The sequence below is a fragment of the Morus notabilis genome, unplaced genomic scaffold (assembly GCF_000414095.1).
Source record: "Morus notabilis unplaced genomic scaffold, ASM41409v2 Scaffold257, whole genome shotgun sequence".
NCBI lineage: Eukaryota > Viridiplantae > Streptophyta > Magnoliopsida > Rosales > Moraceae > Morus > Morus notabilis.
The window spans coordinates 158,740-175,328 of NW_010356831.1; the positions used below are offsets into that span (position 1 = coordinate 158,740).

General features: G+C 30.9%; 1 pseudogene; it reads left to right on the plus strand.

The window, feature by feature from the left end:
• The first annotated feature begins 16,071 nt into the window (after positions 1-16,071).
• LOC112090558 overlaps positions 16,072-16,589 on the plus strand; it is a 1,388-nt pseudogene continuing 870 nt past the window's right edge.

Here is a 16,589-nt window from a genome sequence, read left to right on the forward strand (position 1 = left end):
ACTAAGAATTTTGATTAGCCATACTACTGTTATACTTTAATTTGGTTATTTACCATAATAAGGATGTTAGAAATGTGCGATAATAGTAGAAGATAATTAAATATTTAACATCTCACATTTTTAATGTCAGTGTTATATTGAATAAATATTTTACACTTCTATATGTTATGTTGGAGGAAAAAAAGCTATATATATATATATATATATGTATTACATTTTCATCTTTGAAGACAGTTCCTAATCTTTTAACCAAGTTGTGTGAAGGAATGTCCAATGTCTCCACCTAGTCTAGTCAAGTAGCTAGGCTTCTTTTCTTTTAATCAAGTGATATATTTGGTATATTGTACGGAAAATTAATATTTATATAAGCTGCTCACCAAATTCAAGTACTTTCCCAACATGGTCTGCCTTGAATTGGAAGGACTTTTGGAGTTCAAACAATTCAATGAAAGGTGGTCATATTCCCGTGTAATGTATGACTAGAGTATGAAGTAATTATTCTTGTGGAAGTCATTTTGCTTTTGAAAGTCATGAGTCAAGAAACAACTTCGCTAGTTGGTGAAATCGTATGTGGGATATCTTTATAATCAGAAATGGGGTGTTAACGTTTTCAACAAGTTGCACATATTAAGGTAATTTTATTTCACGTTCCCATAGGTAATTTTCTAGATTTGGTGTCCAAATTAAGGTAGACGGTTAAAAAAGTGAGATTAGTTTAACAACTTGCACATATATATCAAGTATCAGTTGAAAGATTTATATATCTACAACTGCCATTGATTAAAGATAAGAAATTTCATTAATTTGGACAAAAACATTCATTTTTGAACCCTCTTATTGGCATTCTCATCTAGTATAAAGAACCCCTTTCTTGGCAATTAATTAGGATACGGTTTATTACTGATGGGGAAAATATAATTGAATAAAAATGCACAAGTTACACTAAATTAGTAACAATATTTTTATAAGAAATACTTTAACAACATAATAATAGTAGGATATATAGTTGGAAACGAACATTATTTCAACTAATTCAGTGAGCACAAATACGAAGGAAAAAAAAAAAACATAAAATACAATTGATCTTGACAACTAAAACAACACAACACTAAACCAAAGGCTTTCCACTTGCCACTTGGCAGCACTAAATTCCAAGGAACTTGAAACACTTTGGTTCCGTTCGTTTTGTAAGTTCAACCACAATTTAAACATTTTTGTTATAATATTTTCTCTTACAAAAACTAAAATTTTTGTTCAAACATTCTGTTTGAACCTACGAATCAAACGAGCTTTTGCTCTACTCGGGCTCGGAATTAGGGACTTGTTGGGCATGAGCTGAGGCCGGTTTTTGTGGTGGTGGGTTCAGTTCCTCCCCATGGCGTCCCCCAAGCTTTTCTTGACACTCTTGGCCAGCTCAATGTAGCATTGCCCCACATTTTTGCACTCTTAATTAGGAATGACAACAGATTGGAAGAATGGAATGATCTGTTCCTGCCAATATATTCCCTTGTATTCCTTCTTCAGATTCACAATTGGGTTGCTTGCTTTGCCGTGCCAAATTTATGGCAATCCTGTTTTCACCCCAAGACTCGAATGGTCGCAAATCACCTAGAAAAACACTTGGAAAAAGCACTTTGATTCAGTAATACTTAAACTAAATAGAAGAGTTGGCAATAAAAAAGGAAGCTTTAAGAGAACTATGTGCATTATTAAAATTTTGAAGAGAAGAATCAGCGTATTTTTTTGCACTTGAGCTAATAGGCCACTTTTAGGCATTTAACAAGTCAACTAAAACTACATATTAGTCATGCAGTGGAGAAGTTAAAGTTGCACCGAAGCCATTTAATATGACATGCTCAAATAAGTATACCAAACAACTGTTTAATACTTAGCTATTAACTTCGTGCGATGCCTAAACTGTTATTCTTTGATTGGCAAGTGTTTAAAATCATCACGCCAAATTAAATTTTAAGAAATACATCGACCGGTAAAAAAATGGCGACTCTATCGTTACATATATTAGTATCACGTTGAGATTCTTTCAAATACTCTTCAACAAAACTTACATTTTTAACATATATTAAAGGGAGAAAGAGGAAAATAGGTCAAGACTTGAGATGAATTAAAATTAATAGGCCAATAGTTTACATAAGTTAATAAATAGGCTAAATTACTGTTTTTATCCGTAACTTGTCTGGTTATGAACCATAACTTGACAAGTTATTGTCCATAATTCACAATTTTTGACCATAACTTGTCTGGTTATGAACCATAACTTAACAAGTTTGTTCATAACTTATCTGGTTATGAATCATAACTTGACAAGTTATGGCCTATTAATTTCTATAACTAAAAATTGGCCTATATACTATTTTAAGCTTTTCATATTGACCTATTTTCTACTATTTCCGTATATTAAATCAGAGAGAAATGATTTATGACAGATATAGCTTGGCACACCAGCCAGCCCACATGTCATCGTATTTGCCAATAGGCTTACCGAGTCCAAAATACATGGCTGACCCATTGAGCTCTCTATTGAAACCCAAAAAGTGTATTCGTGTCATAATTTGAATTATGATTCGTGGTTCGTTACAGTATTTTTTCTTATAAAAACACACGTAAATCAAAAATAATCTTGAATCATGATTCTAAATTTATGAATCAAACGTCCACACGTCACTTTTAATAGAAAGTGAGACCTCATACTACGAAACCACATTTTATTGTTTACCATGCCATATCTTATAGTATTATTCTTTCATCTCATAAAACTCAAAAAAAAAAATCCTTTTAAAAAATGGGCATGCATAAAATTACAAGAAAAAAAAAAGAGTGGATTTTGGGGCTTGACAAGTAATTAACCTGGTGTTTCTCTCTTGAGGCTTGAGAAGCTGAGTGGGCACTCCTTCCCTAAAGCTAAATGGGTACCCGCGAACAAAATCCGACCCGTCTGTAAATGGGCCGTACATTGTATTGAAGAAGATGGGTGTTGATGGTGTCAGCAGGTTCTGTATGTGTTTTGCCAATGCATTTATCTCCTTCCCACTTGGATCCTTCGCCACCTTTTTCACATGATATTATTGTTCAAATTTTGGTAGTTTTAACATGAAAAAAAAAAAAGAGAAAACAATGAAATAGCAATATTAGTGGTGAGTGGTGATGATTACTAAAGTCTACAATACAATACAAATCTGGAAAAAATATATTGGAATTGTGAATTCTAATAATAATCTATAGATCATAGGACTACGCGTAATAATACTGAATAATTACATTTCTTTTAGAAGAAAATGATAAAACTCTTATGGTACACATTTATAAAAATAAGATGATAATCATATCAAAATCAAATGGTTTTTTTTTTTTGGGCAATTTTGAATGAATATCATGATCTGATTTAGAAAAGCAGTTCACACATTGATAATGTTTGTTTTTAATCATTAAAGCGCGTCTATAAGGTATAAAGAAATTATAAATGGACTCACACGTGGCAAGGCTACAAAATTTAGACAGGTCATTAACATTGAAATAGACCTAAGTCCGTTTAGTTCGTTGATTCGAATTAAAATGTGATTTTATGTAAGAGTTTTTTACTATAGTAAAAAAATTAGAGTGACTGTTTCTGAGAGATTTTTTTACTGTAGCAAACAATATATGCCTATAATTTGATATTTATCTCACAAAAATGTATTGAGCAAGAACAAGATGAGTTGTGATTAAGGCTTAGTCTAGATAAACCCCACCATACGTTAATATTAAGATTTCGACATCCAATCTCCATCAAATTAGACGATAATATACAATGTTTTATTATTGTTTAGCTTCTTATTTTTTTATTTTTTATTTTTTATTTTTTACCTCACCAACCAAAAATTCAAAGCACAATTTGGGCTGACAAAAATCTATAGTCCCAATTATCCAAAAACAAAATAAAAACAGAGAGGCCCCACAAAATGAGAATTGGTACTAAAAAGGAAATTGAGCTTGAAATTGAGAATAACTTAGAGTCCGTTCACTTCGCTGATTCGAGTTTATAATTCGAGTTGATATTTGATTTTATGTGAGAGCTTTTTACTGTAGTAAAAAAGTTATATGTCACTGTTTCTGAGAGTTTTTTACTGTAACAAAACTCAAATTTTAAACTCAAATTGACGAAATGAAAGGGTAGCAATCATCATCAATGGTGAAGACGTACTTCTTTTTGGAAACTAGGAAGCCAAAGCAACGACAAGCCGAGTCCTTGAAAGAAATGCAGTTGGCCTTGGTCCCCAACACCCGATTGATATCATAGTCAAACCCATCTGTAACTCTAAGAGCCTGCTTGAAATCTGGGTTCAAACTAGATAGTTTGAATTAGAATTTAAATTCTGTGAGAAGAAAATATTGTAACAGAATTTTTAATTTTCAATTTTTTGAAAGGAAAAAAAGAAACTGTTTGAACTCTCCAACCAAACATGCATTAATACTCCTGTGATAAAACGATTGGTTTATTAGCTAATAGACTCTACAAGGCAGTGAAAAACTCGTCTTGTATCTTATTCTGTTCCACGTTTTGCTATCTTCTTGTTGTTTCCGTGATAGTAACACAACCAATGGGCCTCTTTTGGTGGTCAAACCCCACTAATAGGCCCAATACTTGGTGATTGGGGTATCTTGGTTACGGCCTGTTCTGTTGGGCTGATACCATCTTGGCCCAACAAGCTATAACCCAAAGTTAGAAGTTGGCCTTGCGAGTTAACATCTGCCCTGTTTGGTCGGAGGATTCATTTTCTGATTCGAATTATAGTTCATGGTTCGCTATAGTATTTTCTCTCATAAAAAATATACATAAATCGAAAATGATTCTAATCTATGAACCAAACGGGCTAGTGTCCGTTTAGTTCGCTAATTTAAGTTTTTAATTCGAGTTGATATGTGATTTTATGTGAGAATTTTTTACTGTAACAAAAAAGTTAGATGTGACTGTTTCTGAAAGTTTTTTACTGTAATAAAACTCGAATTCTAAACTCGAATCAGTAAAATAAACGATATATAAATAGTGTATAACTAACCGCAACATATCCAATTAGAGCTCGGACGAGAGATGTATAAGGGACGATGAGCCACGTGCTTCTTCCTTAATACTTTTGCTGGAGAAGAAAAGTGCTTCTTCCTTAATTTTGAGGACAATAAATTTTCTTTTTTCTTTTTTTTTAACTCGAAACTACTATTTGCTTTTTACGGGAGATTCCGAGGGACTTTTATTTGTCAATTACCAAGCCCCTTAACCAAAGGGTCAACGTGAAAAGTATTATTTGTTTGTCGAATGCTTACAGGTTCGTTTAGTTTGTTAATTTAAATTTTTAATTTGAGTTAAGATATAATTTTATGTGAGAATTTTTTATTGTAATAAAAAAATATATATGCCATTTTTTTTAAAATTTTTTACTGTAATAAAATTTAAATTTTAAACTCGAATCGGTAAAATGAATTGAGTCATAGTCTATGTTGAGAGTTGTGAAATGAGAACGATCCACACTATATGCTATTGCTACCCCCATTCCATGTTAAAATAAAGAACCTTCACCAATTGAGAAATTAAGATATGCTTTCTCATTTTTCTATCTCGATAGTTGTCTTTTTAATTAATTTTCAACACCTAGTCAATTGCTTAATATTTTTTTAATATTTTGTTCCTATTTAGATTTCTACAATAAAATTAGAAAGCACATCTGACCTCCCTATTGAGCGTCGTTTGTTTGCTAGAAATGCGGTCCCAAAATTTTGTGCAACTTTATATCGAGAAACCATTATATGTGGACAGGACCAAAGACTGGAGACCATATGAAACAAAGAACAGGCTCATCAACTTTGCAAAACACCAAACTAATCTATACTGGATCGGAGCCCCCAGTTGCCAAGTTGAATTTCGTACAGTTCATATCTCTATATCTATATCTACACACGCATACATATGGGTTTTTTTTTTTTTTTTTTTTTTTTTTTACACACGTAACTCCTTGTTGATTATCCTAACAGAAAAGTGTATTTTGATCATTTAAGTATTTTTTAAATCCCAAGAATACAATTGTCAGTGTTGTTTTCCTTACATATATAGATACAATAAAAATTAAAGTATAATGGGACATTTTATACTAGTGTAACAACGACTTTAGATAGCTGTAATAATAAGCAAGAATTATAGTCTTAAAATAATTATTACTGTGTTGCACGAAGAAAAAACCGGTTCTTCATGGAGAGCTAATTAAAACACAAACCCCTCTCTATGGTCTATGTATAATCAACCAAGTTAATTATATATTTACTTAGTTATGAGCAAAAATAATGGTCATGACAGCTATTATAATATGATATTATTTGGTCATATTGAATCATTTTCGATTTACGTGTATTTTTTATGAGAGAAAATACTGTAATGAACTATGAACCATAATTCGAATCAGAGAACGAATCATCCAACCAAACGAGCATTCTTCCTCATTGTAAGTTTTGTACCAAGTAGATCTAGTGGAATTTGAATTATATTCCTAACTAGGTACAACCTTATTATCATCGATTATCTTTCGAGACAAAATCAGACATGATATCTGCAATTACAGTGTCACCCATGGCCATTTTAAGGACTAATGTTGGGATATTATTCTCACTTCCACTACTCAAAACCAAGGATTGGGGACACTCATGGTCCACGAACACGCATATATATTGGTCCAATTGGAATATGAGTACTTAAAAATTTGGCAAATAATTTGTACTGGCTAAAAGAAAATAGTTCAAGCTAACCATAACACCTGTACTTTAGACATTTATTATATATAGATTAAATCAAAAGAAAATTAAAGTTTTCACTTTTAAACTTTTTGTTTACATTTTTCCTAAAAAAATGTTAGTTATCAAAGATATAAGCAGAATAACAAAGACCAAATACTCAGTTTTACGTCAGTATAGCTAACAACAATTTTTCTAAAATTTAGAGTATCAACAAATCGGCCCTATATTATCTCTCATATCTTTTTTTTTTTTCATTCATAAAAAATTGTTTTTTCTGAATTTGTGTTAATTATTTATTGATTAACTCTCTATAAACACTTAACAATTGGCCTTCTTTATCCAATAGTTTACTATATACTATTATCACATTGAAATTCTTTGCTCTAAGGGATTCTTAACCATTACAAATGCATGTTGTCCAATCAACCGTCTTTCTTGTGATCATGTACTTTCGGAGATGGTGCATGTATTTGTGGGGTCCGATATAAGCTTGTCCAAATTTCCAGCCCAATCTTGGATTGGAGCCCGCCACGTTTAAGTGGGCCCAAAATGGGCTCCACAAAGCATCTGGTCTAATCAAATTATCTCTTCATGATATGTTGGGCTTTTCTCGGACATAACTGACATTTTGATTCTCTTTAGAATACAATTATGCGGTGTGATTTAAGAAAAAAAACCATATGAGTTTTCCTTGCATTGCTTTCATATATACAAGCCCACTTTATCAGTATTTCAGAGTGTGAGGCTGAGTTTTGTCGTGGGTAATTAGTGGAAGAAATTGTGAGTAATAATTAGAGAACATCAAAGATATATAAGAAACTATGCATGAACTATATCAATGAGAGTGATTTTTTTATTCTCTATGTTATAAGGACATTATCTCTAGATCAAGCATTTAATTGGTAGTCGTTAAAGCGATATAATATAATGATAATATGTTTAATTTAACATTTTATCCTATTGAAATCATAAATCAAATTTTTATTTTCACAAATTAGACGTTGAAGATAGTGACATATTGTAATATGCACTATATGATATTTTGCACCTTTGCCTACAGTAAGACACTGTGGCGCCAAAGCTACGCATTTTGGATTATATATATATATATATATATATATGTATATTTTAAGGGAATTTGGATGAAATCTAATGTCATTTAAAAAGTTAGCAATTCTCAGATGAAATGGTTAAATCTCCTAGGTAATTTTGTTTGACTAAAGAATGTGTGTCAAAACATGCAATGGACGCCATACTAGACTTTGTGTGTGTGTGTGTTTTTTTTTTTTTTTTTGGAAAGTAATAAACATCATATATTTTTATATATGTATATATATCATGAAATACTATGAAATCAAAATATAGCTTGTTAGCTATAAAAAAAACTGGGAAAAAAAGTTATACAGAAGCTACTGATTTTGACATGTACATGTGTTTATGATAATTATAATTAATTTTTCACGACTCATCTTATATGTTGCTCATGGTATTTTTATGCTTAATTAAATATAAATGAATGATAATTTTGTCTGCTATATACGGCCAAGTTCTTCTGATCCCTTGAGAGGCATTTTTATCGGCACAAATTTAGGTATCTGGACCTTTATTAAGCTAGTTTTGTTCTCTTCCTTTTTTACGTAGCTTTCATAGGAAATTCTTATTACCTTTTTTGCTGTTAGATTAATCTCTTGACTTCCAAGCAATGATCACGTTGAAAAGCATAAAACTAGTTTGACTATTTGCATGCTTATCGTTAGTAAATCATGTGATCCCTCTTAAAAAGAGTGGATGGATATCAATTATAAGGCCAATTAATGACAAAAAAAAAAAAAAAAGTTATACCAATTAATAAAAACAATTTTTTTTTTCAAACACTTATTTTTTTATACCGAAAGTTTTAAATAAAACTTCAATTAGCAATCATAATCTGTTCCTTTATTAGGTCAGAGGCAGCTATCAAATACAAACAGTTTCTAATTCAATTTGTGCTGTTCATTTAGTGCTCTGTTAATATATAGACCACTAGTAACAGGTTGTCGATTAAATGGAGAATCTTTAGAGAGAGAGAGAGAGAGAGAGAGAGAGAGAGAGAGAGAGAGAGAGAGGGAGAGAGAGAGAGAGAGAGAGAGAGAGAGAGAGAAGTAGTGGATCACATGGGCCTAGCAATACTAATGGTCAGAAGCCTTCCAGTTGGCGGTTTGGGCCAAGAATGGAGTCCAATTATCAATCCAACGCAAAACACATGCAATCATGCTTTTCTTCTTTACGTGATTACTCAAACCGACAGATCATGGAAAAAACGATTCAAACATCTCTACAACACGACGAGTACTGAAGCGAACAAAGAGAATTAAAACTTCAAAGTTCAAATATATCCGGTACAAAATCTGCCTCTGCAGGTTCTAGTATTCCAAGCAAGATTAATACAAGTCTTTGATGACTCACCAATATTGGGTCAATGCCCTTCATTGGCCGCCACGTGTACTCTCTCACCCATGAATTTTCAGTGCGATTTAACAAGTCCTCTATATAAAGTTACACCACACATATATATATATATATATGTTTCCTCAACGATTAGTACAGTGCAAATCATTGATTTTGAGCAAAACTTTTCACCAAATGTTAAGTCATGTCTTAACATGACGAAAGGTTTACAAGTGGGGCTTTAATCTCACATAATTAACCTTTTTCTTTCATCAAGTTTCCAGAACTTTTCAGTGCATGCAAATTAAAAACTAAGACATGTCATGGCCGTGTGGCAATCTAATGAACCACTAATTGTAACAAGTTTATCGTTTAGGTTTTGGTAAAGAGAAACACGAGATGAACAAAGGGCATGATCAATGCTTCTGTTGTATCAAGTTATATATACACATATATATATATATACTTGATATCATCAGACAGACCCACATGGAGTTTTCAGAGAAAATATCGATCCCCAGTTAAACTAGGTCAAATGGTGTAACGAGGTTTATATAAAGGAAAATAATATTAGGTGGTTTTGAATAATTACAAGTTGAGCTAAGCCTCTGCAATGTGCAGTGATTAAATATGTCTGATTGATGATTTTAGGAAAGGAAAGAAACATGTCACTGAGTCCTGCTGCCAAATGTGTATTTACACACTGAAGGTTTAAATACCATATATATATATATATATATATATATATGTATATTGGTGATAAGATTTTTGCTGGAGTACTAATGGGACCTCTATATAGCTCAGTATGTGACTATGTGTACGTACGTACATGAGCAATAATATTATCTTGTTTGTTCAAAAAGGAATGGGATTATATACATGATTTGTGACACAAGTCATGTCTCAAAGTTGGAAATCCACTACTTTTGGTTCGAATCTATATCTCGTTTTGGCATTATGTATAATGTAATACGTGCAAAAACGATATAAGAAAAGCTGCTTTTCATATATCGTTATTATTGCTGTTTTTTTTGTTTTTTTTGTTTTTTTTTGAAGAATAAAGTTGATGAATTACGCATAGGATCCCACTGAATCGTTTAGTAGTCTCAATTCTCAAACAAGAGACCTAATTATAATTTGGACTGGCTTATTTGTTTCAACAAACCCCAATAATTGTACTATATTGACTTGTGGCTCAATCTTTAAAAATAAGGATAAATTTCTGGTCAAGTTCGAACACCCCAAATGTTTTCTTAAAAAAAAAAAAAAAGGTAATCTCTTGCAAGAGGGAGTATTTAAAGAAAAGATCAATATGAATTATGTCGGGTATTTTCCATCCGTGTAATATATATGCTGAGTAAAAATTTTGACAATTTAGTGGAAACTAGTATCTTGTTCTCTCTCTCTCTCCTTTTTTTTTGGTTAATTATAATACTAAAAAAGCATTAATATATATGTATACATATATATATATATATATATCGAAGTGTTATTTGATTAAGATCAACAAATGCATACAAATTAAGCTTAGGAAAGATGAAAATTTCTCTTATATCAACAAACAAGAAAGCACTATTGTTTTCCCTTATGGTACTACGAATAAAAACAAAAAGTAAAAGATTGGAGGAATAAAAAGGACGGAATGAAAGTGATAGAAACTACAAAAATAGTAGAAAATAGGCCAATATGAAAAGTTTAAGGAAATATATAGGCCAATTTTTAGTTATAGAAAGTAATAGGCCATAACTTGTCAAGTTATTGTTCATAACCAGATAAGTTATGGACAAACTTGTCAAGTTATGGTTCATACCCAGACAAATTATGGATAAAAATCGTGATTTATGGACAATAACTTATCAAGTTATGGTTCATAACCGGTGGCTCAATCTTTAAAAATAAGGATAAATTTCTGGTCAAGTTCGAACACCCCAAACGTTTTCTTAAAAAAAAAAAAAGCATTAATATATGTATACATATATATTTTCCATCCGTGTAATATATATGCCGAGTAAAAATATTGACAATTTAGTGGAAACTAGTATCTTGTTCTCTCTCTCTCTCCTTTTTTTTTGGTTAATTATAATACTAAAAAAGCATTAATATATGTATACATATATATATATATATCGAAGTGTTATTTGATTAAGATCAACAAATGCATGCAAATTAAGCTTAGGAAAGCTGAAAATTCCTCTTATATCAACGAACAAGAAAGTACTATTGTTTTCCCTTATGGTACTACGAATAAAAACAAAAAGTAAAAGATTTGAGGAATAAAAAGGACGGAATGAAAGTGATAGAAACTAAAACTACGGAAATAGTAAAAAATAGGCCAATATGAAAAGTTTAAGGAAGTATATAGGCCAACTTTTGGTTATAGAAATTAATAGGTCATAACTTGTCAAGTTATGGTTCATAACCAGATAAGTTATGGACAAATTTGTCAAGTTATGGTTCATAGCCAGACAAGTTATGGACAAAAATCGTGATTTATGGACAATAACTTGTCAAGTTATGGTTCATAACCGGACAAGTACAAGGACAAAAACAGTAATTTGACCTATTTATTAACTTATGTAAACTATTGACCTATTAATTTTAATTCATCTAAAGTCTTGGTCTATTTTCTTCTTTCTCCCTAGAAACTATAGTAGATGTCTCATCGGAAATGACCCTTACAAATGAAAGGCACTTTTAATCCCATAATGGACATAGTGGAGAATTGAGCAAGCTTTTGGTGAACTCCTCATGAACGTAATTTAACTGAAACAGTACTATAATTATCTGGCTTAATTATTGTGGTTAAAAACTTGATTAATAGTACCAAGTACATTACGTCATATCAATGTGATATATATCATGTCAACTATTTTTAACTTGGCACCCAAATAAACTTGTGAATCAGAGCCAACAAACGAGGTCTTTTCTTAGAAAAAGAAAAATTATTTTCAAAATTCTGAGAAGATCATTGGAGTATACGAATGGCCACTCTCTTGAAATATTTAGGATCCTATTTTGTCCTACATTAGATACTACTGATTTTGGTAGGAATAAATGTGATCAAATGTGATGTACGTAGAAGAATTTTGCTAGTAGTCGTTTCTTTTATTTGTGTTGTCGTTTGTTTAGCTTATGATCAACTTTGATTTTGTTATTTGTTTTCTTTATTTATTTGGTATGTCGTATATCTTTGTAGTTATTTTGTCGTCATTTTCAGTGTAAGCTATAAATAATTTTATTAGCCATTATAATTAGAAATTATACAAATTTGATTATTGAGATACTGAATATTTGAGTTGAGTTTTGTCTCTAATTTTTAGAGATTTTTCCTTTTGATATGAATTTAGATTGAGTTTTTCCATTTCGTTGCATCAAATTGAATGCAATCACATATTCCCTTTACATGATCATTTATCGATGATCTTAAACTCTCTTATTATTAAAACTCAAAAATAAATAATAAGAAAATTCTAGTTTTACCTCTAATTGGTCACTCTTGCTGAAATGAATTCTAACCTTTGCTTCCTAGAAGGAATGTCAATGGAAAGAAAATGATCAATGATTGTATATAGTGTTCTTCAAGGGTTTTTTTTTATTTTTTTTATTTTTAATGATTTAACCTGTCATAGATGTTATGATTGCCTAGACATGCATATCATCTAAAATTCGTAATACGATCTCACAATATTGATAGAATGATTACATATGATTTAATCTTAAACAAAATAAGATTAACCTGTCAATTTGCTTAAATATATATTGGTGTTCACTAAGGCCCCGTTCATTTCGCCGATTCGAGTTTAGAATTCGAGTTTTACTACAGTAAAAAGCTCTCAGAAACAGTCACATCTAATTTTTTTACTACAGTAAAAAACTCTCACGTAAAATTACATCTCAACTCGAATTACAAACTCAAATCAGAGAAGTGAACGGATTCCAAGAATTTGCACTTTCCATTTTTTACGTTTTCCTTTTCTTTTTATTTTTATTCCTAAATTTTTGGAAAGAAAAACCAGTGAATCTAATTAAGTATAGTCTAATTAAGCAAGGGAAATAAACAAACAATGAATAGTCTCATCATTTCTACTCTAACCCATTATTTCTTCCATGTAAATTAATCCATATACATATATAATTCATTTCTGAAGCAATATATTATTCTTCTACGTACGAAATAAATAATAAGAATTAATACTCTCACCTACCGGGCAATTGTTAGCCACATTTGTTCAGCTAAATTCCTTTTTTCTTTTTTTTTTCCTTCTCTTTCTTTCTTTAATAATGAGGTTTTTGGTGGGTAGTTAATTCATGCTTAAATTGCCCCAACGATCGACATGCCTTTTGAGTCGCCATATAATATTACTCATGCAACTCATCAATTGCTCTCAGGTTTACATTCTGCCAAGTGTTCAATATCTATTTACTATTATTATTATGTATCATAGCCAAATAATAACAAAACATAATAAATAAAATAAATTAAAGGCACCAAAACTTTATGTGTGGGTCAAAAAAAAAAAAATAATGTAGGACAACATTACTTTAGGGTTGGTGTCCCCCAGGCAAAGCATATTGAGCAGGAGATCAAAGTCAGTTTTTTCATAATGTTGGATCACAAATTTCGCAAGGCAAGAGTTGGGTAAGTAGGGACCAAAGAAAAAAAAAATATAATATTAGTGAATGAAATTTGTCTTTATAATAATCATGATTTTGGTGAAGGCTTTAACAAGTCATTTCCTCATTGGTTGGTTTGTTGTGTCATCTTAACTAACTGTAGTACTTTAAAAATCAAAAGTGACATATATATATATATATTTATATCTTGTATAAATCTTTTTCACGAAGTAAAGTGAATTTCGCTTAGAATATGATCATTGTCTTTAAAAAGTTCCTTCTTTCATTTAATTGGTTCACATAGAATCCAAGACCTTTCTAATTGCTATCTTAATAAACCAAAATAATAATTCAAAGCTTTTGATCATATCATCAAAGTGTGTGTTTTTTATCATTCACTTTTTATTTTAGAGTTGAATTATTAGAATTTTCGGAATATTACAAAAATGACAATAGTCATTATTTTAATGTTATCAAATTTTACTATTTTTCTAATATTTTAGAAATTTTAATATGTTTAAACTTTACTATTTAAATTTTGTTGTAATGAGACGATAAATTTCATATGAAAAAGGAGACAAATATATCTTAGTGTGCATGAGTTTAAATTTTTACTCTTTATTTTTTATTAATATTATTTTTAATTAAACTATTATATTAATCAAAGAGTATTAATTAAAAACAAAGAGAAAAATCTAGACCATTCAGCAATAAATCTCTCCTTTATTTCTTAAGGGAATTTATATTATGTTTGTGTGTATATTATAAATCAGTTTAGTTCACTGATTAAAATTTTTAATTAGAGTTAAAATATAATTATATGTGATCGTTTTTTATTATAATAAAAAAATTAAATATAATTATTTTTAAAAATTTTTTATTGTAACAAAACTCGAATGAGACCTATATTTATTAATGTTATGAATCAAATAATTTGTTTTGATTATTAAACAATAAATAGCATGTGAATTTGGTGCCCCTTATCATGATTAATTCATCAGAGAGTCTGGATAGGGTACTGAATCACATGGCACTGCTAAATCTTTAACTTGGTTGATTTGGTGAGATAAAAAAATTGTACAATATCAATACTATGTGGGTCCAATCATTATGATCCCGAAATCATACATTCCTTGTTTGTTGTCGTAAAATAAATGAGAGGGGAAAAAAAAAAAAAAAATCTCCCAAAATTTCAAAGGTACTTATTAGTCTCTGCAATTATACTTTGCAGCAATGAATCTTCTCATTTATAATTTTTCCTAACTTGGCAAGTCATACAGCTAAAGCAATAAAGAGAAAATTTATTGATACATTCACCATTGCAAGAAACCTGTAATTTTCAAAAAAAAAAAAAAAAAAAAAAAAAAAACCCCTGTAACTGACGCTCATGGCTGAACTGGATTCTTTGTCCAAATCACAACTCCATATTGGTAAAAGATGTTACATTTACACCATGGGGTTAATTGTCCTGATTCTTGTTTTATTTTGTTTGTTTTTGTTTAATTACTTACCTTATTTGATCAAAGAATCAGAGTCAAATAATCTTTTTCTGATACAAAAGTTAAACAACTGTTTTAGACTAAGAAGATCCATTTTTAAACGTTTTAGAAATGAGAATATTTTGATTTAATATTCATCCTTTTTCTGAAACTGTTTTTATCAATAATAAAAACATTTTATTTTTTTTTTATAAACGAGGTTTTAACTTAAGCATCCAATATTACATTGAAATAAACATGATCGAAAAAAAAAAAAAAAAATTCTAAACCAATGGGTTTATTCAAGTTTTCTTACTGGACCCTACTGGATGGGTCCCACCATAACTGAACAATGCTATAAGCCACCATCATCAATAACTAATGGATCCCACAATAAGATGTCTCCAAGCTTTTTTTTTTTTCAGATGATGTGTGAGAACCATAGTAATCCAACATGTCAACGGCAGATAACGGAGGAGCAGGAGAAATGGCTGTGCAGTAGCAAACACCAGAACAGGTTCCGGTAAATTCCCAGCAATGGCTCCCGAAAAGGCCTAAGGAGCATGTAACGACCAGGCACCATTTGTCTCTCTCTGCGCTGCACGTGCCCGCTTATAAGAAGCCACGTCATGGTGGCGAAGATGTTGTTGTGTTATCACGATCATGATGAGGTTGGCATTGAATTAGATCGGACGGTAAAGAAGAGAGGGAAAAAGAGAGAGACTCACTCAAACAAATCTCTTTTCACTCCTCCCAAATAAAAAGAGAGAAAATAATAAATAAATAAATAAATAAAAGAGAGCCTCAGCCTCACACTCACTCACCTACAATTTTTATACTAGTATTACAAGTACGCAAATAACACGCATAAAAACACAAACAAATCACCAAAACCAAAGCCAAAGCTTAGCTACTTCTGAAAGAAGGAAGAAAAAGGTTTCAGAGCTTATCTATTTCTCTCCTCTCAACCCAAAAAAAAAAAAGAAAAAAGAAGCCTCATAATCAACTAATGGGAGAGGTAAACATATATATATATATAGATGTATATGTATATATAATTATATTGATGTCTTGAACTTTCGTTACAGTCTATGTTTTGTGTTTGTTCAGGAGGAAAAGAAACCGGAGGAGAAGAAAATGGAGGAGAAGAATAAGGCAGGGGAAGAAGAGAAGAAGGAAGAGAAGAAGGAAGAGAAGAAAGAAGAGAAGAAAGAAGAGAAGAAATCGGGAGAAGTGAAAGAAGCTGCCAAAAGCGGCGGAGGAGAGAAAAATAAAGAAGCAAAAGAAGAAGGGAAA